The sequence below is a fragment of the Pavona decussata genome, unplaced genomic scaffold, assembly GCF_977016875.1.
Source record: "Pavona decussata unplaced genomic scaffold, jaPavDecu1.1 SCAFFOLD_68, whole genome shotgun sequence".
NCBI lineage: Eukaryota > Metazoa > Cnidaria > Anthozoa > Scleractinia > Agariciidae > Pavona > Pavona decussata.
Window position 1 is genome coordinate 455,001 of NW_028145487.1, and position 26,074 is coordinate 481,074.

The window sequence follows — 26,074 nt, forward strand, 5'->3', positions numbered from 1 at the left end:
GGATTTCATCGATGACTGTCGCCTAAACGCTGGCCAAGCGTGTGTCCGTTGATTTTCTGTGAATTGTTGTTTTTTTTTTTGGAATCGGAACTTTTAACTTGTAAATACTTTGGAATATGTTGATTAAGATGTTGTTTTTTATTATTTTTATTATTATTATGACATTTGTATTATCTTTTGAAAAGTTTGTGCTTCGAAAATTAGTCTCGGGGTCGGAATGAATTGTAAACTTGTAAATAACAATTTCAGCTGCTTGGTATATGTTAATAAAGATTATATTATTATTATTATTATTATTATTATTATTATTATTATTATTATTATTATTATTATTATTATTATTATTATTATTATTATTATCATCATTATTATTTTTTTTTTTTTTTTCAAAATAACTGAAGAGTTTGGTTAACATTCCATCACGTATAACCGGTACAGAAACGTCCCTCTAACCATCGTTCAGCAGCTTAGTATCTGGAGTAAGAAGGGTGTTTACTTGAGAAATACTGTGCCGGAAGACTGGAAACAGCGCAAATGGTTGAGTGCTGTATAGCGAACAGCCTGCTATTTTAGGAACCCTCGGCCGAGAACATACGAACAGGTGAACTACTCCCTCGATTTTAGACTGGCAAGTTTTGGAAAGGAAACCAGCCCAGAAGTGATGGAGTACATATATATGCGCTACTGGGGTCAAGATGGCTGGATATTGGCCAACTTCGATTCAACGTCACATTCACTGTCGTAGCTAAAACAAAATTTACAGTACACCAAGACGATCTCATGTCCCTTTCCTTTCCTCTAGGTAGATACTAAAATTTTTCCAAACATTTTAGTACAACAGGAAAAGAATTGCATTGCTTGCGGGTTAAACTTTCCATGCCAAGCGAACGGGCAACGGGTAATCCCGAGCGGGCACTGAACTGGAAACTTCCGGCTCCATCTCGCGTGCTCGGGTAGCCTGGCAATCACCGCGTAGGATTTTACTCATCTTGTCCGCTCACGGAGCCAGCCATATAATAATAACTGTTTTTGGCAGGTAAAAGTAATAGTTCTCCGGACACTGAAAATAAAAGTTTAAACTTCTATAGTTGACGTTCTCACTTACGGTTCTTTCAAGTTTCACATAAAACCTCTCTACTTGACAATGAGTAGGAGGTTAGTGCCTGAAAGTTAGATGGCCATTACGTATTTGAACGTAGAAAGTACTAACATGCATGACTACCCGAAATGTTGACAGACTAACCTGGATAAAATTCTTCCACGTACTGCGGCTGCAATTTCATCCACCCATCCACAAGATATAATCACAAGGCTATCATGTTTAATACAGTAAACGGCCTGGCTCTTCCATATCTTGTCAAAATGTTCCCTCTTAATAAAGCTTTCAACGATTACCAGCTGCATTCTTCCAGCATTGAAATCAACTCCCTATAAACAGAACCAACTTTTAGTATTATAAAAATAGTTGACAGAACTGAAGCAACGTCTGGAATGCCCTCTCTCGCTTTCTAAAAGAGGAAACTTTGTTGGAAACAGAGGTGTAAAGGGAACTTGACAAGTTAACTATCGGAACCAGTTATAAGTTAATCTTGATATGTTCTTCAATATTCGCTATTTTGTAATTGATTCTATACATTTCGATAATTAACTACTATAACCTGTAATGGATTTTCTGTAAACCAAATTTTAATATGTACTGTTTATTTCAATTTGACAGAATTCCGTACAAAAGAACCCTAACTATCCATCCATACTCCGTTTTCATTTCCTTTTTCCTCCATTCAAACTTGAATGCTGCACTTCCCGATGAGTAGTTTTGAATTTACCAGTCCATGCAATATATTGAGAAAAACATATGGTAGACCCAAGCAATTGATCGGTCTGATAGACGGTTATAAGGCACTGAGTACCTGTGTCATGCCAAGTAAGTGAGTCATACCTTAACAGTTTCTTTTAGTGAAGAGATCAGTTATTCGGGTTTAATTTTCACGTCACCGCGTGCTTTTAAAAACGATACACGATAAGTCACGAAAACAAAACCCCGTGCGTGCCTGACTATCAAAATAACGAAAACGGAATTTGCTGAAGTTATTTTTTGTAAAATCGCATTGACCTGCTCGAAACAACTTCGCGTAGGGCTTCCGAGTCCGCCATGTTGGATTTTATTTAATTTGTTGCTGGCAACAGACTACCGGTATTTGGAAGATCCAAAGCTCCAATCCCCGGGGTAAAAACCTTGAAACAGTTCCAACGGATCTCAACCCTCTCCCCTTTTGAGTGTTGTTTCATCCACAGAACAACCCACAAAACAACCTACATTCAAACAACAGTTACAATGAAACAACACTGAATGAGCGTTCTATGTTGGGGCGGTGTGTTTCATACAATTTTGACCCCGATTAAAGCCAACACATACTGGCGGTCTATTGTTCCTGTTATGATACAGGGCAAGTCACACCAAGAAATCGTTCAGTCACGCCGATACTCTAAACAATCAAAACCTTTAATTGTTTTCTTTGTGAGAGGCTACGAACGACTGGAGACTTGAACTGCTATTTTTCCTAAAATATTTTCCCGGCACATTCACGCACTCACTTGCAACTGATCTTTTTCTTTCTTCCGGACCAACGGTGACTCAAGTGCGAAACTGAATACAAAAAAGCCATAAGTGGTCAAAGACTCGGTCATAAGAACCACTCATTACTCTGTGACAGGGCAAACGAAAGCCGACCTCTTAAGTGTAAAACAAGGGTTTAACCGATCCACCAAAATAGCCAATCGTCAACTTTTGACTCACTGTTTCATTGCATTTAAGCGTTGACAAACCACTGCAAAACGAGAATGGATTAATTGGACCTAAACATAACTAAGAAAATGTTCTAAGATTACCATTTGAGAAAGGAAAGGAAAACAACACGAAGCAAAAGAAAATGAAATGAATAATCCAAACCCGAATGAAAAAAGCCCGACTTATAGTAAGTGGCGAAATGAAGGAATGTTTCCCTCCCTTACACCAAGTGTAAGGTGCTGAGTTATCTATGGGAAGTCTCAAGGCGCCTCTTAATTATGATCTTAATCATGGTAACATTAATAAATTGTTGAAGTACAGTTTTCAACTTTACTCCTACCTCCTTATACCTAATGAGAGAGCTCGATTAGCTTGAGTACCGGCCCTTCCAGAAGCTCCTGGGGGGAAAGTCGATGTTTTTTGTTTTGTTTTTGTTTTTGTTTTTTTATTATTATTATTATTATTATTATTATTATTATTATTATTATTATTATTATTATTATTATTATTATTATTATTATTATTATTATTATTATTATTATTATTATTTTCTCTTGAATTTCAGTCAGCTATAATTATGAGATGAAAACAGAATTCCACATGACAAATTTAACTTCTAAGTTATCTCAGTTACCGTTTTAAGGAAATGGTCATCCATCGTCAACACGAACGAGATAAAGAGGATTTAACCTTTGTAAATGGTTTAAACCGACAACAGCACCGCGATCAGAATTTTGAAAAGGTATACAGCCCCTTATCTCGGATGTAGGAAGCATTTGAAGTTTTCTCGAGTAGCTTTATCCATTTCCTCTGATAACGAAAAATGGTTTCATTTTGCATTTCTACTAAATCTTTTACCCTTTTTGTTTTTCGGTTGCGGACTTTAAGATATTTTAAAAATGCAAGCTGGATCATATATGTTTAATTAACTGTTGTCATTAAATTGTAAATAACGCGTCCACGATGATGCCACAATTATAACTTTACAGCAGAAATTTGCAACTAATCAACTAACATCGATTAGCAAACAAAAAATGTCTCATCTGCTTTAATAAAAAAAGAGGCTTATTTCGAGTTTAGTGTTTACGAATGGTTGCCGGCTTCTCAAGTGAGTTCCTTTTCTTGTCTTTCGACGCTAAAAAGATGAGGTCAAAAGTGCAAAAAGAAAAACTATGCACAGACTTTCTAAAATTGCATTCTTTAGGCTGTGTGAAGGAGTGAGAGTGCATGATAAAGTGCACTCGAAATTACACCTTTTCCGCCTGCTCAAGGAAAAACTGAAGGAAAATTATTTTTTCAAAGATCTTTCGTAAGGTTAGCTAACCTTGAGCGATTAAAGCTTCTTTGTACTGGCATGTACCTAAACACCGAATATTTTATTGCTATTTTCAGAAACGCTACTCTAGTGGAAACGACGAACGGTGGTTGTACTGAATCATCACGAGAATTGCCGGGAGAATACATCAAGGCGAATAAGAACGAGATAAGGTAAGTGTGTTATCATTAAATCATGGGAGCGTGTTTTTATTCTTTTTTATTACTGTTTTCTTTTTCTTTTCTTTTTTCACAAGCGGTTCTAGCATTTCAATCCTTACAGTAACTCTGAGCATCGAAATGAAGCAGCACGTTCCTGACTAATTAAACTACTTTGCTGTAATGCTATCCAACAAAATCATTTCTAGAAAATGTGTGTTTGAATTTGGGAATAAATTTCTCGAGTGTGGCAGTCCAGGTGAAGCCTTATGCAGTAGGTCACTCCTATTATATTTTTAACTTCTATCGGAAAAGCCAAACTGCAGAATTCATGATCGGTGCAGATTTTAAGACTTATATTTCGTACGTCTTCAGAGAAATATGACAATTTACAAGAGTGTTATGCATTGGCTGTCAAATTGACTCACGCATAACTAAAGTCTTTAGCAAAAAAAAGTGCAGTTCTTTAGATTCATGTGAGACAGTGTTAATAACCGGATCTACAACTGCAGTCATTATTTGTTGAAACACTATATTAACACCCCGGGTAACTCACGTTACACTAATATAGCACGCAGTAGCCCTCCCCCTTCCTCCAATGTTGCATTCACAGCGTGTCTTTCACTCCCGCTCGGTGAAATTCAACATTGAAGGGAAGAGAGGGAAAGAAAGAAGGGAACCGTTACAACAATTTTGACTGAGCGTGTAGGTGCCTCTCTTTAAGATGTTCGAGTTTTGAATGTTGCCAATATCATGGTGACTGACATTTTCCTCGCACTGGTGATGTCTGGAATAAATCCATGGCAAACACAACGCTGATATGTTACAAGGATCTTGGTGGATCTTAGCTGCAGTAGTTTTCTGATCCCAAGCATATTCACAGTTCACTCTAAAACTGTCGTTTTGGACTATGGTTTGTTTTTTTATTTATTACTAGTATTATTTTTCTCTATATCATCCAAACCGAAAAAGTAACTCAGGCATTAATTATGAGATAACAGCACAAAGATTCATTGATTTCAGGTAATCCGTTAAGCGATAAAAGTCCTTTCACACAGTCACTAAGAAGCCATTAAGTAAATTAACATTGCCATACTTTTGAGCTGATATTACTGCGCTTATGTCTGATCACCAGTTCAAGTTCTATTAGGGAACATTTTCGTTTCTAATATGCTTACAAAAGGTAACGTAGTTCATCAATTTAAGGCTTGAAAGAGCTCTTACGTAAGAGCACTTGGGAGCGAAGAGTTCATCGGTTTCAAGTTTGGGTCGCTTGGCATGGTGCCCATAGACTTAAAAGGGCAATACAGTGAACAGAAGCTCTTTCCACCCCTTCAATTACACTAACCAAAGGCTAATTACTTTCTAAACATAGGGTAACTAGAAGTAGGACTGCCTGCCAAACTGGGACCAAAGACATTAATCCTTTGGAAGAATTTGGGGGCTTGGAGGTCAGTGGGTTACTCTTCAGAATTTTGGCTGTACTGTATTAACTCCGTGCACTAGCGAACTTAAACTTAGACGGCGACAAGATCGCCACAAAACAGTAAATTTAATGCGTATAAACAATCGCTCTGCACATGCATTATATATTTTGAAATGTGACTAAATGCAACAGCTCTGTGGAGAACGTGAGCTCATGATGGTGAATAGTTGATTCCGTTCTCTTTGTTAAGGTGGGGGTTCACCTTAAAGCCGTTTTCACGCCGCTTAAAATCGGTCAAATGGAAATATCTTGTTTGCATTTCAAGCAATACAATAACCCTCCTTTCATAACACAAATCAACGATTTGGGGTGTTTTATGAATTTTTGGGTGATTTTTAGGTATATTTGGAAGGAAATAATTTTTCTTGAAGGATTGGTAAAATTAAAAGAAATAAGAAATGTTGAAGATTTAGTGAAGTTTTAAAATTACAATTTGTAGTTAATAATTAATAGACGGATACCAAGTTAGTCCACTAGCAACCTGGGGTGCTCTTGCGTGGTTATCGACTGTCTGTTAGTGTTCCAAAAATCATTTTCTTTCTTCTATCCATTCTTAAAACCTCATCAAATTTCCCTCAAATTCAGGTAGAGCCCCACCTTAATGAACGCCGTCCCGATGAATACGGTTCGCCCACATTGTACAAATTGAACGAGTTCGAATAATCCCGAAGTAGCTTAAATAGCATGAATTTATATTTTCGAATGACGGTTTCGTTGCCGCTTCACTTTTCCTAATCCTTTATACAATCTCTCCTACAGAAGCCTCTCACCGTTGATTTCTTAAGGAGGGACTTAACCTAAATTTGAATGAAATTTGAAGTGGTTTTAAGAAGGGATAGAAGAAAGATAATGATTTTTGGAACACTAACACAATGAATGAACATAGAGTTTTTGGATCGCTTGAAACGTGAACGAGATGTTTCCATTAAAGCCATGTAAAGTGCGGTAAAATGGCGTTTACGTTAAGTGCCCCCTTAAGGGACGTACATCTTAAATACACTATACCGTATAAACCATAGCCTGTTCCAGGCTCCTAGAGAGACGCGCGAAGGAAAGGGCGAGGGGACGAAAACGAGGGGGACTGTCCCCCTCGTTTTCGTCCCCTCGCCCTTTCCTTCGTGCGTCTCTCAAGGAGCCTGGAACAGGCTATATAAACCACAAACTTGAAATCAGATAAAACATCCTATAGGCACTCGAAGGAGCGAAATTATTATTATTATTATTATTATTATTATTATTATTATTATTATTATTATTATTATTATTATTATTATTATAATCATCAAAAATCGCAATCATTGGTTTTAAAGATAAACGTTGCCGTCTTTTTTTAACGTTTGTTTTGCGTAAGGGCAAGGTACGCGCGTCAAAGAAGAAACCTTACTGCGGTTTATCAATAAGGATGAACACTCGAGAAAAAAGGGGAAACTGAGCTTGACCGATTTATTGATCTTGCTATGGGATTTCCGCCTTTAAGACTCCAATTGTCTGATAATGGTTATTTTATTGCTCCTTATCTAACTTTCTTCGTCAAGCAATAACTTGTTCAGCTTGTTGTATCAGGCGGTCAGGTGTTATGTCTCGCTCTTTTGACTTTTTAGTTGTTGCGTAGTGCTTTCTCATAGAAGTGACTGGGTTCCTCTTTAGTTTAATAAACGCGACGATGGAATTCTTAAGTGTGGCATTAACATTATACCTAATAATTAAAAAGCAGTTTCCTATAGTACTGTTTAACTGTTCATTGTGGTGTACAAGTTAATACGAGGCGAGTCAAAACTCGTCAAGGCAATCTGCGAATAACAAACGAAAATGCCACCAAAACAAGTATAAATGCATTTTGGCGAGTTTGTAACCAGAAAGCAACAGTTTTTTTCTCTAGTCATAAGCGACATTCAGTGTCCTGGCCACCCAGCCCTGCGTGACTGTGCGGGTCGTGCCAAATGTAACTCTTAAAATATTCTCAACCTGGGAACGTTTGTCATATGCTACGCGCTCGCCGAAGATTCAAATTTCCCGCAAGTGCAGTAATCGGAAATTTTGAGTCCCTCTCGTGAAGTAGTAAATCTTTGTAAAAGCTGTTAACGCTTCCCATTCAAAATTACCTCATATGATCATTTAAAGATACGTTAACGAAGCCTTTTGTTGACGAATTTTATCCGGTTTTCGGTTTTCTTGACACGTGTGCTCAGTGATGAAGGCCTGACATGATCATGATTCCTCATACTCAGGTTTTTATCCCAGTTCCTCATATAATTAATTGCATTTTTACATTTAAGTAAAAGCATAATTTTTCACAACGGTGCAATATTCAGTTGTGATCCTAAAAGCCTGTTAACGGGCAACAACAAGCTTTATTACCAAACTAAAAAGTTAACAAAGTTAAACTTAATTTACAACATAATATATTTATACAAAAGAGGCAACATTTACTCAGAATAACCTAAAAGCTTTTCGAGCTGAGTAAAACTAAATAATGTTAAAATATGGAAGGTACGTTGGCACTAAAGCTTGAGCAAAGCAATTGATTAATCATTAAATCAATAAATAAATAAATAAATAAATAACAGTTGAAAACTCATGAACAGTAAGACTGTAAGATGTTTAACTTGACTTTGTTTTTAAACGTTTTAAGGGGGAGGTGTTTAATGCTTTCGTCAAGGTGATTCCAAACTTTTACAGCTGTTAACAAATACAGTGATCTTATTGGCACTATAATCGTTACATATTCCCTGGTAGTTAACAATCGACCCTGCTAAGTGTTCATATTATTGAGCTCGGCTGGGCCTCGCTGTTGACTAGTCTTTTTGTCTATTAGAGCACACGACCTTATACAGCTGAGTTAATAGTGTAAGTTATTGGAATCATTCCTCTTTCGGTAAAAGGTGGCCAGTCTGCCTGAGTGAGTTGAACACCGTCGGAACCCACGTGGTAAGCCAAGTATATGATGGAATTAAATACTCCTTAAAAAGGGGGCCTATTACTCTTTCAAGCAGGTTCTGAAAGCGCCTGTAGTCAAAACAACAGAAACAAACTACTAAAAGTAAATGAGTTTAAACAAAATATCAAAACAATGTAACTGCTAGCTACTCAGTGACTTTATGAACGGTCGCTTTTCCGGCGAATTACGAACCATTACCATGCTGTGCGGGAATGGCGGTCTGAGCATTGGAGGCAAAAAGGTTACGTGTTTCCAGAATTTAAACAACCATCCCACTCGGCAAAATAAAAGGTGTCTAGTAGTCTAGAACATCTTGGATTATTTGGAAGAAATGTGATGTTATGTTTTAAGAATACATAACATCACATTACTTTCACATCACAATTCATCGACATTCAAACGCTAGAGTATGCAGGACGCTTGTTACACGATTCTAGTTTAATGGCCTAAACTCCCACGAGTCTCCTGTACTTAAGTCGTAGGTTCGACTCTTGTTGGGAGAACTTGGATTTTCCTTCTCCGAGACTAAAAAAATGCATCTATCAACATCTTGGATGTTACTAAAATTTCAGATATGATAAGATGGCTTTGTCTGAGTCCAAGGGCAAATTATACCGGGCTTTGCTGTGTCAACTGACTAATCCCGAGCGTTAACATTTTATTTAGTTTTCCTCTTTTGCTTTGTTTTTTTTTTCCTTTTAACAAAATCCTATGACCTGCACTTCTTATCCCCACCCTAAATGATTTATTCTCAAAACCATGGAACAAATATTTTGACTTTATTTATTTTATCCATAAATATTTCCGCTGCATGTCCCAATAAAAAAAAACAAATTAAAAAAAAACCGGATCTTTTGTCAACATGATAAAGAACACAGTTAGGACGTGAAACTTTGTTTATTGAATGGAAAAGCAATACCACCATATTTTTCCTTTCCTTTCTTGTTATTCCGTATCTTTTTAACAGCGCCATTGGGCTGTTTAGGGTGAATTATAAAGCTCTCTTGACTCAAGGAGCCACATACAGCAGTTTCTAACATTTGCAAGTGTTTCGCTTTCTTAGAAGGGCGTTCTTCAAAAAGTGTAACCTTTTCCTTGAACTTCTTAGTATCTAGACAGACAATCTACTAAGATAACATTGCAGTTAAGACTATGTGGCACCTTTTTATCTGCCTCAACAGAGGTTGCCAAAAAAAGGCCACCATTTTGAGGGATATTGACACGAAATGTGTTGGCAGACAAAAGCGCAAGCAGTAAGCGCTAATATGAGTAGCATGGGTCATGACTCTCATGGTTAAGTTTTCATAATCATGAAATAAACTTTTGTCATGTTGATTGCCTCGTTTAACTGTATATAACTAGCATGACAATTTGTCATAACATGAGCCCAGGACCGATTCCTGATGATGAGTCTTCCATTGAATTTACTGAATTAACACTTGGTAATCATACATCGATGACACTATCAAAGGTCCGCCTGATGTTACATTACCTGTTGTGTAGTTTTTTCCATTTTCTTACTTAAACCAACAGCAAAATTTATTCTCGAAAATATGTAGCACCCTGCAATTGTTTCTGGACGAAACCATTGAATGTAAACATTCTACATAAAACACGCCATGCTATCATCGAAGTTTTCGCTGTGCATAACGGAGTGAATGGGACAGGTTACATAAAATTTCGGCAGTGTAGAAAAATTGGCAATGTCAGGAAAACAACCAATTTCGCACAAACTATTTACTTGTACTATCAAACATCACACAAAATGATACACCTTATCTGCAATGTGTCCGATCTGTTGTTGTGGGTCTGGCCCTTTGGGGCTCATAATCTGCAAGGATTTCAAGGTCATTTGGTTGTATTAATAGAAGTGTCCTCGACACGAAAGAGCAATTGAGGGAAAGAGGTAAACAGTTGAATATAATATTATTTTAGATAACCCCGCCTACAGATTCTCCGTATTGATAGCAAACTGTTTCTGTTAGTGGAAGTTAATATCAAAATTTCCTGTGTCTCAGTATATGTTTAGAAAACGGAGAGATGGCCATAATAGAATCGAAAATATTGCCTGTGGCTTTGTCATATTTTCTTAAGCTTAAGAGTTATTGTCTGAGAAAACCAGGCAGGTGGTCAAAGATCGGGGTCGGCCAAATCATTCCATACTAACATCATAGATAGGTTAGGTGGACTTATGGATAAATATACTAAAGTTTGCTCTTCAAGTGTTTTGGTATAGGAGATATGAGATCCACTCTCCATCACCCCCTCAGGTCCTAGTTTTTCTGGTAAATTTGTCCCAAATTTGACAGCCAGCAAAAACTGTACAATCTAGCGAACGAAGTTCATGTTTTGTACCTGATATGAATGGGCACTGAACTTCTTGTAAAAAGCCAGAGATATGCGAAATAAGCAAAAGTCACTTTACAACATTTAGTTTTGGAATACCTATATTTCGTATCTGCAAATGAGCAAGAAATTAGCCATTTTCGAACTCACGCAGAACACACAACTAAAACTTCAGCAAAAACTGGATGCCAAAACCAAACACTCTTACCTTCCATCTATCAAAATCAGCAATAATCTTTTTGGGCCATCCAAACAGCAAGATGCTACATCACCTCCATTTCTCTTACTACTCGATGTCATGTACAGCACGACACGACGCAATCAATGTGCTGTTTAAGCCGCTCCTGGATTTCGCATTGGGTTTGTCTTAAGTTAAAAATATTCAGTTGATCAAATTAGTTCCACAAAAAATTCAAATCCCCTCTCTTGCGAATTTAACGGAAAGAAAATTAAGAAAACGCGAAAATAAACAAAACGACGCCATGTTGAATTTGTTCACTCGGGATAGACTGGGAACTAGTTGATTGGTTGTAAAGGAGCCAGGGGCTAGCCAAGGCTGGCCATGGATGATTGTTCCACTGACGCTGTTTTTCATAAGTAAACTTTTTGATTTAAGGAAGGCTGGTTTAGGCTCATGCCGTAAGTGGCAAGGAATAACAAACTATTGGGATATGAAGATACCAACGAGAGTTACAACCATTTTCCTTGCTTACATGTTGTTATGCTTGCTGGGCAGGGAATATTGTTCTGAAATTTAATTTGCATTTTGTGGGCTTTGATTATATTAGGTGAAGTTTCTGGGTCAAGCTGTCTTGTACTGTCAAAGACGGGATTACAACAAATCAAATAAGAGCCAAAAACACAAGAGTAATTTAGAGAAACAATACCGTACCCCAGTTGGAAGTCGTGTTTGTAGATTCACATGCAGAAACTCTATTTTGTTTCAATACAAAGGGAAAAAATCCGAAAAAATAACGTCATATTCTTTCATATCGTAAGAGACTATACACGTACGAAAGTATTTTATGACAATTTTGTTCTTACCATATTTACATTTATTACGTGACATATGGTCTTCGCTCCAGTCTTTTGCGACAGAAGATTGCTCTCAGAAGAAGCGTAATGTACAACGCAAAATGAGCTGCTTATTTTCAACTGTTGTCAGTGTATGCGGTCCAACACCATACGCGCCAAATGAGCTTTATGTTATTCCTCTAAAATCATGCAGAAAGGATTGAACAGATTATGTAACTAATCTGGGTGTCAGTCGATCGAAGTCGAGGCTTAGGGACACGGATTAACGAGGCTGATGTTATTCTCAATCGCGCCGATTGCATTCTCTATCAAAGGAAGCCAGCGAAATGTCCAAAGCACAAATACGAATTAACAACACATTACCAGTAGTTAAAATCCAGTTGTTCTCACCCATCTCACAGAGGTGAAGCGAAAAAATTAAAAAATCCTCGTCGGGTAAACAAACAGGTGTCGGAAGAAATATACCAGGAGTTTCAAGTTTCAGTTCCAATAGGATCCGGTATGTACAATAAGCCAATATTTAAATTATTTTCTCGCAATTCACCTTTTTTGGTAATTAATTTACTCTTTATATGTTACCTTAAGGTATTTTCACCTTACGTGTAGTTTCTTATCAGTTCGGAAATCTCTGCTTATTTATCAAATGCGTTGTTTTGTTATGATGTAACAAACATCTCATTCAATTGAAATCAACATTTGAAATATTGTTTCAGCGCTGTGTATTATAAACACTCGTCGAAAAGGCCATTCAAGCAGATTTAAAGTGGAGGATGCTACCTCAAAATTTGAGGGCAAGCTTAAGGTGAATGTTTTGAATTAATAGTAAGATTACTGTTTCCTTGGACCGATATATAACTTCTTTATTTATTCGACCCGGAGACAATTTTGTGATGATTCCAGTAGAGTTTAAGAGTTAGGCGTTGCAGATTCTACGTTAACTTGATGTTATTTGTTTATTCTCTGATTAGCGTTCTTGACGGTCCGGCAGCTCCTCCTTCCCGTCTCCTATCATATTTATCAAGGTATCAAAGCGGAGATATAATACAGCCAAACCTAATTTTTTGTTAATTTGTTGTGTAACTTTTCAACAGCAGCTTTTATAACCAAAAAGCGCATACTCCTAAGGGCCTTCTGGTGTACATGGCAAGCCGGAATGATAAGTCCAACGCTTTTATTAAAAACAAATGACGTATTCAGTGAGGGCTCCTAGGTAAATATTTCGCTTCACGACATGTGTTCATTGACAGACCAACGGAACTAGCAAAGTTCAAAATAAGTAAACAAAAGATCGGAAGCAAAAACAAACTTACCTTGGAAAAGGCAGTTATCTATAGGAAAAAGGAAATTCCAACCCAAAGGGGATCTGCAAGGAAAATTCTTTTTTCTAAATATCAAGCGCAGATTTTCCGTCAGTTATCTTTAGTTTTACGCAGTTTAGTTTAAAGGTAGAACAATTCCACGACGCTGTTTCTACTTATTTCACACATCCAATCTGATTGCCTTGCGGTAAAGGTAGAGATCATATTTCAGCTTTCCTCAGTGATTCAGAGGGGAGCGTGTCGAGTAGAGAGATTAACCTAGGAGGGTCAATTTATTGAGTAATAACTGTGATCAGTTTGTTTTTACATTGTACAGAGATTTGTTTTACTAGTGTTATGTAGTACAAGTGTCAAATAACGGTACTTCTTTCGAAGTTACTAAACGGAAACTTTCTTATAAAGGCATTGCAATTTTTGTTATTAAATTCAAAAATTCTAGTTGTTCATGCTTTAGCGTGCTTTATCGAGTTTCGAAGAACGCGGGAGTTGGATATCTCTGATATCTTGACGGTGGAAATGTACATCAAAAGCCGCGCGCTCAAAAAAAATCCAATAAAGTTATTTTTTCACGCTATTGCGCGGTTCTGCTGGTTCTATTTTGAGCATGATTCGTTCATGTCATTATTTGTTTAGATCTTGAGCTGTTTATCGCGACAAACAGCATGAAACAGACGTTTCTAGCAACAATGCGCCGGCGATAGGTTCTTCCCTGTCCCCTCCCTACCCAAAGTAAAAATAAGTAGGTCCCAGTCCCTTGAGAGCAATCCAACTCAAGATGGCGTCGTTCTGTTTAGTTCGTATTTCTTTTAAAATTTTCCTTCTGTTAAATTTGCCAAAAAGAGGTTCTGATGTTTTGGGACCACTTTAGTCGACTGCATATATTTAACCGTGGAGAAATCCAATGTGGAATCCAAGAGCGGCTTAATCGGCACATTGCTTGCGTCGTGTCGTGCTGTACATGACAACGAGTGGTAGGAGTAATGGAGGTGGTGAAGCATCTTGCTGTTTGAATGGCCCAAAAAGATTATTGATGATTGTGATAGAGGGAAGGTAAGAGTGTTTGGTTTTAGCATCCGATTGTTGCTGAAGATTTAGTTGTGTGTTCTGCGTGAGTTCGAAAATGGCTAATTTCTTGCTCATTCGCAGATGCGAAATATAGGTATTCCAAAAATAAATGTTGTAAAGTGACTTTTGCTTATTTCGCATATCTCTGGCTTTTTACAAGAAGTTCTATGACCATTTATATCAGGTACAAAACACGAACTCTCTTCGCTAAATTTTACAGTTTTTGCTGGCTGTCAAATTTGGGTCAAATTTACCAGAAAAACTAGGACCTGAGGGGGTGATGGAGAGTGGATCTCATATCTCCTATACCAAAACACTTGAAGAGTAAACTTTAGTAAATTTATCCATAAGTCCACCTAACCTAACTATGATGTTAGTATGGAATGATTTGGCCGACCCCCATCTTTCAGCTATTTCAGATTTTGCCCGGTTTTCTCAGACATTGACTCTTAAGAGGTGAAGATAACTATCTGTTGGATCTCTAAGACTGGTTTATAAAGGGGTGGCATGCTTGAATTACCGGAGTGCTTGACCCTAATGCGTATTATTAAAGCCAATTTTTTTAAAGTCAAAAAGCGGCTTTTCAGTTTTCCTGGGGAGTAAACAACGTGCATCAATACATGATAGGCTAACGCATGCGCAGTCAAGCCAAAAGCAGCCCCGAATCCATTACAGGGGACAACACGAAAACGACTAGTTAAACGAGAGTGTGTTGTATTCGGAGGACAATTAACGATCACAGTAAGTATACGTTAAATCTGTTTACTAAATTCCAGTGTTTAGCTTACAGTTATTTACTGTAAAATCCTTTGCACAATGCCTAAATTTGCTAATTCAGTAACTTTTTAAGACGCGATATTTAAATTTAAGCGATGCTTTCCGGGAAAATCTTTGTTCTCAGCTAACATCGTGACTAATGCGTTCGATGGCCATATTTTTAATGGTTGCAGCAGGATTATGAGCTTACAGCAAGGTAATCAGCGGAAAAATTTGCTATATTTTGCTAATCAAAATGCTGGATTTTTAACTGTGATGACGACTGAGAATGAAGTATTATTTTAAAGTGACACAGGCATACTCGGCAAAAGGAGATACGGGTGCTCCTATGAGGAGTCGAACCTGAGGCCTTTCAATTACTAGCTCGGATGCTCTACCACTGAGCTATATGGGACAAGCATCCTGCATACTGCTAGGATTTGAATGTTAGAATAAATGTGATGGTATATTTTACATGTAAGCCTAGTGGGTGAATGAGAAGGGTGAATTATTTGAAGTGACACATGCATAGTTGGAGAAAGGAAATCCGAGACGATTGCTTTTATTTATTATGGTGTTTTTAACATGTGCAAGTGTTACTAATAGGCCTTATCACGGTTTTCGACGCTATTTTGACGAGTACGAGTAGGCAAACACGTTTGAAATAAAAGTGTTTGTGGAAATCCGATATGACCCGATATCAAATAATTTTCATAAAACATCGCTTCTGAAAAATTAACGAATTAGAAAATTTAGGCATTATGCAAAGGATTTTTTGCCGTCTATTAGTAAGCTAATTAGACGCTTTCCGGGGAAATATTTGTTCTCAGCTAACATCGTGACTAATGCGTTCGATGGCCATATTTCATGGTTGCAGCAGGATTATGAGCTTACAGCAAGGTTATCAGCGGAAAAAGTTGCTTCATTTTGCTAATCAAAATGCTGGAAATCCAATAAACGAAGTTCAATTTTAAGGAATTGACAATGATCTTAGATTTGATAAATAACCACTATCTGTTCAAGGCGTCAACCGCATTTCAGATTCTGATGAGGCTTAACAACATAATACCTGCAGATAACAGATTTTAAATGTAAACAGTTTAATTAAAGCTGTTATTCTTGTATATTTTGATCACGTTCGCTTGTTTTGGCACTTTGCCAGGCAAGTGATGCTAAAACAACCAGTTATCCAAAACAGCTCTCAGAGAAGTTCATTGTGACCGAAGACTACATTAATGGTAATGGTAAAGGTAATGGTAATGCATTTATATACCGCATTTTCTATTCATATATATATTCAAATGCAGTTCACATCAGCATATGTCCATTAGCGACCTCATCCTACCCACCCAACCCATGAAATCATGAAACAGCACAAAGACCAGACCAGCACACCGGGAACTCCACGCCCTACTCTTTGCGATTAGTGTCTGGGTTCTTTAACGTCCCACAGGCTTATGAACATCTAAGTGTTGTGAGACGGGGCCTACGGTTTATCGTCCTTATCCGAGAAGACTAGTAATTTACTAGACAAGGCTAGTCTTAGCCCAGGACTGTAATCCACAAAATAGTAAGACTTTTGGATATAGGTTTTCTCAGAGTAATCGAACCCTAATTGTATTTTGTAGTCTTTATCGAAGCCCTAAAGTACTCGGGCTCCCGTGGGAAGCGCGTTAGATTATACTTGTTAAGGAATTTTCGTACCCAGATGACATCATAAATGGTACGCATGCTGACTAAGGATCACGTTTCCGCTGATATTACTATGGATAGGGTCAAGCATAGGACAGTTCACCACCCCATGATCCAGAAACTACGTGGAGACTGGTAGCGAGTAAGGGATTATGGGATCGTTTGGGTAGACAGATGGAAATTGCGGCTATGAATAAGTGCATTTCTCATCGGCAGTCAGTTGTATAGGAGACACTCGATCTTTTATGTGGAACAAGAGCTACGCTACCTCGAGAAATGCCTAAAAATACACTTATGCTACGGCGCGATGTTCATCTGTCTAACCAGTCTGTTCACAGTTTCTGGAGTGGGGAATGGGTCTGACTGAGCCCACGGTTTTCCTCTTGAAATTGCTGAGAACCTTGTCGTATGACTGGATAATAAAAGTCGGAATATTGACGAGCGCGCAACTAAATAACTCCTTTCTCTGTCAACTGAGAGGAAGGATGCGTTCTGAGACTATTCGACTTGCATAATTGATTGCCAAGTTGGTAGCGATATTTTCCACCTACTGCTAAGTGATCAAGGTGGTTAAATAAGGCAAACAAGGAAATCATTCCATTAGATGACTCTACCAATCAAACGACTATCTTGTTATGCCAATTTGCATGCAAAGGCAGGTGCCTGTTTCGCCGCCTTCCCATGATGCCTTTTTTTGTGTGAAGAACCTGTGTAGAAGGCAGCCTTACAGCCATTGTACAATTCCGTGCTTCGGTGGACAGACTTTATAAGGGGACAGAAAATTACTTCACAATGACATGGGATATCTTCGGCGAACAAACACTTGAAATAATCGTATATTCTAAAGGAAGCCGGGCCGAGTAAACTCTGTCACGGTCTTGTATGAACTAAGGACTCTGTCATACTGTCACCCAAATACGGTCCATTGTACCTAAAAAATTGAGAACGGATTCCACCATCTCCATAACTTCGGGAGAACTAAAGCTATGAAGCAAAACGCCAGAACGTTTTGTGGCTCTAAATTTGGTGACTCTATAACATTAAAATCAAAGTTATAAACGTCGTGTCGAACTAACCACAGCCAAAGTAAAAAGAAAGGCTGCGCTAGTCTCGATAAAAATGGCGCGTAAAACATTGTTAGTTATACATTCGTTTTCTCAATTTGTGGCCAATGCTTTTAACAAGCTCTCTACGATTTAACACATGTATTTATACTGGCTACAATCCAGGGGTTATCAGAACTCGCTGTGATCGTGATTTTGTGGTTGTCCCGAACAACTAAGTGCACACTACACGATCACGCCTCCAAAATCAGCACTGATTAACTCTACCTTGCTGTTAATGCCTGTGTTGAGTTTGATGAACAAACTAACTTTTGTGCTAAACAATAAAATAATTTACTGCTCACGGACAAAAGGGGTCATCGATACATAAAATTGCACATTACCTTCCAACAAACCAATCTACGATTACTTGTAGTTTATTTTTTCTAACTGAAAGTAAACAACGTATTTCAGCAGGCCTACAGCAGACTTTAAGAGTTTTAACGGCCCAGTTAATGTTGAGCTAAAAAGCTTCTCTCTTGCAAATGCTTTGATCATGACTAGCGTGAACCTCAGCTCAGACAGCCATTTTGTCGTCAATTCTTCCGGGACAATATCCAAACCTGAATACTTCATATTATTTCAAAGCTTCACTTTTAAAAATAATTGAAAAGAGGTTGCTGGTAAAAAAAAAACAACAGCAACAAAAATCGCTGCCTCTCAAAGTAATTTAACGTAGCAGTTTTTGCCAATTTTTCTTAATAGAATTTTGGCCGCTTAGGTCTCCGGCAAGTACATCTCACACAACATGCATATGTAACTTTCTTAGCTTTTGCTAGTGATAATACTTATTTTTAAATTGGTAGGTTAGGTCATTGAAGCAGTTTTCATTTAACACCAACAACAGACTCTCTGTCGAGATAACCAGTGTGTTACGAGTCACTAGTTGTTAGTAGATTTGTTAATTATTAATTTCGGAGAGTCGCTGACCATAAGGGGTTTACGGTTCCAGAACTCCGAAGACAGTAGAATCATAGCTTGATTTAGCCAGAATCAACATTTCTGTCAGGGCTTTAAGTACAGAAACGATTTAGGCTCCGAGCTCCGAGAGTCGTCAAACATTTCAGGCCTCCAGGGCTCTATAGTCCCTCCCTTTGGGAACTTGTTGAGACGTTTTGCAGAATAATTATACGCTTCTCTACCATATACTCCGGTTTTCCGTTCACTGGGGCCATAAAGGACAATTAAGGGTTTCAAAAATAATATATTGACGGAACTAACCAATCTTACACTAGAATCATAAATGTCAACACAGAGAAGGAACACCGCATTTAAAGTACCGTAAATCTGATCAAACTAATAAATGGATCAGTTTCAGGAAGCCACTTGTACAGGTAATTGTTCTCGAGTAAATCATCTGGTGACAATTTGAGCAACATGTTTTGGATAATTGCCGACAGAAACGGCTATTTTCAATTTAATGAAACTCGGCACGGAAATGGTCAGGAAGGATCTAGACATTTCTTACCAGATGTAATCAGTGTGTTTGTATAAATAAATAGAACTATTTTTCAGATTTGTTTTCACATATTTTAGGTGTTGGATGCGACAGCCACAAGCCAGAAGGACCTATCTGCTGTGAAACTTTCAGTAGGCGTAAGTACTTTACGGCATTTTTATTATTTTTGCAGTAATTTTGCTTTAGGTAATAGTCTACAGTGTATTAAAGATGTATGATGCATTGGTCTGTGCGGATTTGAAAGACTAGCCGCCTATATTAAATCAGGAGAAATTCGGTTTTCTCAACTTGACCAAGGATAGCCGGCACAGTACGATGTTCAATATACTGGCACTTACTACTGTGTAACGATTATCATCTGTTTTACAAAATTATCTACTAAAAGAAACCAGTAAGGATTCAATGACTTTTTCAACAGCTCTTACTGAAGATTAAGACTGCAAAAACCGCAAACGGTATAGTTTCAACAAAACATGCCACCACTGATACATCTTTGCAGTTGAATGTTTTAGCACATGGATTTCGGCGATATACGTTTCGACGATACGGCAAATTTTCAATTACAAATTAAACCCCTCTACTGTTGAAAAATAAAATGAAATATGTATTTTCTCGATGTAACTGCAATTCTTCAGAAGGTGGCTTGCGCATCCCCTTTCCACGTCTGTTGGTCATCCAATTTAGTTTTTCAAGTGTACACCGCCAGTTAAAATACAATTGGCCCCGATAGGAGAGAAAGCTGCGAAGATCAATTTACATCTACACCCCAAAGTATTTCAGTAGTATCGTTTTGGCTAAATGAATTGTTCTAATTTGTTTATTTGACCACACACCACAACAACTTCAGTTTAGCGCTAAATCGCTTTGTAGCGTATTGTTTTCTTTGCATGCTGCGCCGTCGAGGAAGAGGGACAGCTTAACTTTTAAAGACTAAAATTTTATGCTGAATAAGATTTGCCTCACACGAAAAAAATTGAGAGATTTGAATTTTTAACATTAAAATTTATGAATTTGTATGGGGCATAATTTCGTGACGAGATGATCAAATACCCTTTGCAGTATGGAGACACTCTCATTGAAATTTGGAAATATTGGATTCAGAGAAGAGGAGAAAACCGGATTACCTGGAGCAAAACCTCTCGGAGCAGGGACGAGAACCAACAACAAACTCAACCCACATATGACGCCGAGTACGGGAATCGAAACCGGTTGGTGGGAGGCGAGCACTCTCACCACTACGCCATCCTTGCTCCCCGTTCCCCATTTTGCTTAGGGACCACTAAATTGACATTGCTTTACATTTTTTTTTAACGTTTCTTTCACGATAACAAATTTTCAATTAGACTTAGCAGGTGAGAGTGTCGACCTGCAAAATGTGTACAACAGACGATAAGATAACGCCAATATGTCAAGCCCACCATTAACCGAAGCAAGAACGCCCACGAATCATAACCCCAGAATTTTTTCAGTTTGAAAATGACCAAAAAGAAACGGGCCTATAGAGACATAGTGACATAAACATAACACGTAAGGAAATGGAAACAATTCCTAGTTGTCAAAGTTAAAAGGTGATCCAGATGTCGTTCAGATTTCTAAACAGCTTCTCCGTGTGCATTTGAAAATCGCTCCTGAAATAGGGAGATATTGAAGTAATTTATATTAATATAATCCATATGGCAACTTTTCTACTTTGGTGTTTTCATAGTTTCCGTCTTTACGAACGTAATTCCTGCTTGGGAGTGGTCTCTTTAACTATGGAAGGCTCCTGAGCCAACAGAGTCATACAAATTTAAACAGAGCTCAATCTAACAACAGCTACAGCGAATAAATTTTATAGTTCCTTTTCAGCAAAATGCTGTATGCTCATGTTTCCTCAAGCTGGTCTTTGTTATCAACATATTTCGTTTGTTTTTCCAATCATCATACTTCGTCTAGCTTTGTAAACTATTTCATTTGTCTTTATACTTTATACACCTTCTAGCAAATCAAATGTATGAACATTACGTTTGAAATATGTATTACTTTTAATCGCAGTTTCAAAACGCTGCTCTTTTTTTTCTGGAAATTAAAAATGTATTTAAATTGAGAACATTTAACATAATTATATTGCGACCAAGTTTTGGTGCTGGTTATAGTAAAAGTTCTGTTTAAAGTACCTAGTTTTTTCCAATGATGCTTTTGTATCTACCGCCACTACAATACGCACGTATATCCTAGGTTCTTCGATCCAGAACATGTACGCCACCGTTCTCAAAATTACTCGTCAAGTGACAACTATCAGCAGCTGTTTCCTCCGCGCGAAGAACTATTAGTAAAGCTCGAGGCCAAAGAATTCTGATTAGACTTAATTGCTGCGCCATGCATGCCATGTGGTTATCCCGAACTTCAGCCCACAAACTACACACAAGGTTTAGGGGGTATATCCAACTCAGCGGGCCAATTAGACATTTTTACAAATAGTTCCCAGCGGTCGGCTTGTTGTTGTTTTGTTGTTAAATGTCAGCTATTATTCGGAATTGTAAATGGTCAAAGAGAAGCGGAATGTTTCACCAGTCGTGCACGAATAACTAAGTTTCCTCTTACCTTTTAAGAAGTACAATTGGTTTTGTTGCATGAAACAAAGCTTATCAAATTGTTGGTTAAAAAGAATAATTTCTTACGTCATTTGGCGCGCGCACGTTGAAAGCATGGTGTGTTTTGCTTGATGCTAAGCCCAGCCAATTACTAAATAGTTATTTTTTCCTAAATGAGCACTGTGACTAATCTTTCTTATCTCGTTATTTTAACTTAGCTTAATATTACCCTCTATATGTTTAAAAGTTTTAGAAAAATTGACTCACAGAAAGTAAGGTATTGCCAGAAATACGAGCTGGCCCACCAATAGCGATTCTGAGAACTCGCAGGCAAGAAACGTTTCGGGTCAATACTGCTTCATAGTGTGCTTCCCTGCCAAGAAATGTATATTTAATTGCCGATTATGCTTCATACATTCCATGTATAACGTTTTTCTAAGTTATGCTTTATCTAAGTAACTTTTTTTACCACCAGACATGGCAGTGACTGAACAAATAAGCTCATTTTTGAAAGCGAAGATTGTAAGCGGTCGTGGGGTAGACACGGTGACCTATCCTTTTTTATTACATTTCTTGAAAAAATACATAGTAGTGAACAATCAAGAAAGTTTGAGAAAACAACTTCTATTTTGAGGGAATCACCTTAAATGCAAACTTTTTGTTTCCATTGATTCTCTAAGCAAAGCATATCCCCTTGAATTTTCCATACCTTTCCTACAATTTTTCCGGCCAAGGCTTTGCCAGGGTCTTACAGATAAATAAAATCATAGAATAATTAAAATGCAATTGTATACTTTCTACTCCAAGTACATAACAAAAACTTCTTTGGCCTGGTATCTTTTCAGATTTTAAATTCTATGAAAATTATACGACGTTGTTTGTTGGTTTTTTTTCACACGGCGGAGGATTTTACTATGTTCGGAGAGGCATTGAGCAATTTAAAAGTGGCAGAACCTTAAGAAAAGAAACTTACGGGTTCAAATAAGCAGTCAGTATCAATCAAACACGTTTTGACAAAGAATGACATTATTGGAATAAATGTGATGGAATATTTTTTTAAAGCCTGGGCCCAGTTGTTCAAAACCCGATTAAGCTAATCCTGGAGTCCCTCAGTTTTGCCTTTTGATCTGATCCAATCCAATCCAATCGTGAAAACCATTGTGTCTGCAGAATGGAAGGGTTTCTGATCTGTTTTGGCTCCCCCTCTCCCACTCAACTAACCCCCACCCCGCTCCCCTCGGTAGTTCAGACACTCTCCCCAGATCGCGCTCTCTTTTACAAACCAAGATGGCGACAGCTCCATCGAAGCGTACCAGCCTCGACAATCCCACGGAAAAACAGGGAGACTGTGAACAGTCTACCAAACATTCGAACTCAGTAGCACTTGGAAATATTATGCACGCACGGGTTTTTTGGGCACCGACTCTTCGAAACATTCCAGTTTTATCAGCACTTGAAAAAAATTCAAGGGACTGTTTAATGCCCCCCAGGTCGTTTTAAGAAGCCGACCATTTTGAAAAGGCAATTTGCTTGTGAATATTTGTGAACTATAACAATAAAGCACTTTATGAAATTGACAGTACTGAAGCTTTGTAAGAGCAAGCTACAATTAGTAAAATTAAAAAACGGCAGAAGTATTTTTTGTTTGTAAAGGTTAATATTATATATTGTCGCTATTATTGCACCTTAAGACAACTATTTTGTTGTTTTCTTACTAAATTAATTTTTGTTACGGCAGTTATAAGGATTATCCGGGTATTAAAAGTAACTTCAAGAGTTACCACGAACAGAACAGAGCACATCCGCTTGAAGCATTTAATCGATTATGCTGGTGTACTTAACGATATGTTTATATACACTAACACTTAACAAGATGTTTATAGACCCTAATTTCTTTCTCGCTTGTCAGTTTTATATCTAATGCAGTCCAACGTTTCGATAGTACTACCATCATTAGCGAGGCTTTTTGGTCAATAATTGTTACAGTTTTGATGTATTATGCGGAGAATAAAGATATTTAAAGATAAAACCAAAACTGTCAACGAAGTTATTACGCGAAAATGGATGATCGATGGCGCTAGATATTTCAACCGCCTTCTTAAAGTAGCTCTGTGTCCGAAGGCATTGTTCTTAGAGCGCCCAGTGATAACTAAACGAATTGAATTGAATTAACGCAGATTATCATGATCAAGCCGAGAGAATGGTTCACTGTTAGTTCTATTCAGAAACACAATAGGTCTACTTATTTGCTCAGGCTTCTACAGAAAACAGATCAGAAACCCTTCTGTTCTGCAGACACAAACATTTCTTAGCACTGGTTTTCACAATTGGATTGCATCAGATCAGTTCTTCAATCTCAGCTACAATTTAGAAGGTTAGCCAATATTGTACCGTATCTACTAAACCTGATTACATTATAAAAAGCTTTGTCACCAGAAGAGGCTTTACATTTCTATTCTTATCAGGGTATAAAGGATGTCATCAGGAACAAAAGAGACTTACATATTAAATCTGCCAAGTCAGTCAGGCGAATAGGGACAAAAAATACTTCTTGATAACAGAATGGTGGAGGTAAAAATACAATCGATAAATTACATATAGATCTTTGCTGGTTACACGACTTTCATGGGATTAAATTAATGAGCTTTTGGCGACACTTGATTACAATGGACACTGTGGCAGTTAGGAAATGCATAGAATCTTTCCAGCATGCTTTGCAATGCGGGAGGTCATTTTCGGCGTACGCAATATTCCCTTATTTACTCCCAAGCCATACAATAAGCTGGAAGATTACGTTTCGATATTAAAGCGGATACATCAGAGAAAATGTAGATAAACGGCTTGTACTGGCTATGGGGTCACTGTTGTTTGCCGTACCGATAAAGCGGGTGTCTGGTAAGTGGACATGTAAAACCAATTAATTTACGTTTGAGATTTAGGCAGCTAAATGACCTTTCGTGCGCCAAAGGGTGCAGAATGAATTATTGCCATTTGTAGCTGTGAACAGCTTCTCGGCATTGCTCTGCCACCAATTCTTTGCTTTTTATGGCTTAAATATAAGCCGCGTAGAGCAATTTTCTTGCCCTGTTACTCTTACTGCTAATGAGCTCTATAAATGAATGTTAACGTTGAAGATGGCGCAGTTGCAACACAGTGTGATTTAAAGCACAGAAACAAAGCGAGTTAGGAGGGGTGTTCGCAAACCTCCGTCCGAGATAAACAATATGCAAGTGGTGTTAGATGGCAAACTTGTGCCAGCTAGCTGTCGGTGCAACAAATCGGAAGAAAAGAACTGAGTCCTTTAAGCATAAAATCTAATTTCGCGGTCTTCAATGGCAATTAACTTGCTGAAACAATCGATAAAAGCAAAAGCAACAGGTGAATAGAGGCAAAACTATAATTTACAGCTAAAGCTGTTTTTTACCGTTACGTTTATTCTTGTGTTATTATTGAATACCATCGAGTAACTATTGGTAGGCTACAGTTAAAGTTTTGTTACGTCATGGATACTCAAAAACTGTCATAGCATTTTCTTTTTCTTTTTCAACTGCGACATGACATGAACATTTCTAAACTATCCACGTCTGTTCATGCCTCTACTTGCAAGCGACCTACACTATGCTTGAGTGACGACTTCCGATACCATACTGTTTTGTCCAATTTCAATGGTCAACGATGTCTTAAAATATGACGACATTATCGTTCAGTAGTTGCAGTAGTTTTAATTTGCTAGCCCGCAAACTGAATTGCGTGAGTTCATTTCAAAACAACTTAAACATTTCAATGACTTTATCAGTGTAAATCCCGTCAGTTTTATTTCAGATCGGATTTATAGCTTTAATCACTTTGTGCTTGCTCTGAATTCAAGTGCATCATGTCCTTACGCTAACGTTTGGTAGACTTTTCGCGCAGATGAACTGTAAGTCACGTTTCCAAAAACGCATTCAACATAATTCAGCAACATTTCTTAATAACAGATTCGTTATAATTAGTATTGATATATCACTGTTGTACAACCCTCAGATGTGGTTTCCGGATCTC

The 26,074-nt window shown here is 37.8% G+C and overlaps 1 protein-coding gene and 1 long non-coding RNA gene across 7 annotated transcripts in view; one reads left to right on the forward strand and one right to left on the reverse strand.

Annotated features, from left to right (window-relative positions):
- Window positions 1–408: 408 nt before the first annotated feature.
- LOC146477859 (uncharacterized) overlaps window positions 409–26,074 on the reverse strand; it is a 39,123-nt gene continuing 13,457 nt past the window's right edge. Inside the window, exons 3-4 of the long non-coding RNA XR_014865280.1 lie at window positions 1,244–1,428; window positions 409–1,060 (exon numbers count right to left, since the gene is read on the reverse strand). This is a non-coding gene — a long non-coding RNA (uncharacterized LOC146477859). The remainder of the gene's footprint in view (window positions 1,061–1,243; window positions 1,429–26,074) is intronic.
- Window positions 4,144–26,074, forward strand: part of LOC146477860 (QRFP-like peptide receptor) — a 32,371-nt gene continuing 10,440 nt past the window's right edge. Inside the window, exons 1-4 of one of the 6 annotated variants that reach the window (XM_085112943.1) lie at window positions 4,144–4,276; window positions 5,637–5,712; window positions 19,538–19,597; window positions 24,499–24,604. The gene's annotated coding sequence lies outside the window, so the exon portion shown is untranslated. Of the gene's footprint in view, window positions 4,277–5,636; window positions 5,713–15,109; window positions 15,196–19,537; window positions 19,602–24,498; window positions 24,605–24,808; window positions 24,929–26,074 lie in introns of those variants that run through there. The other 5 variants (XM_085112942.1, XM_085112940.1, XM_085112939.1 and 2 more) reach the window with 5 other exon arrangements.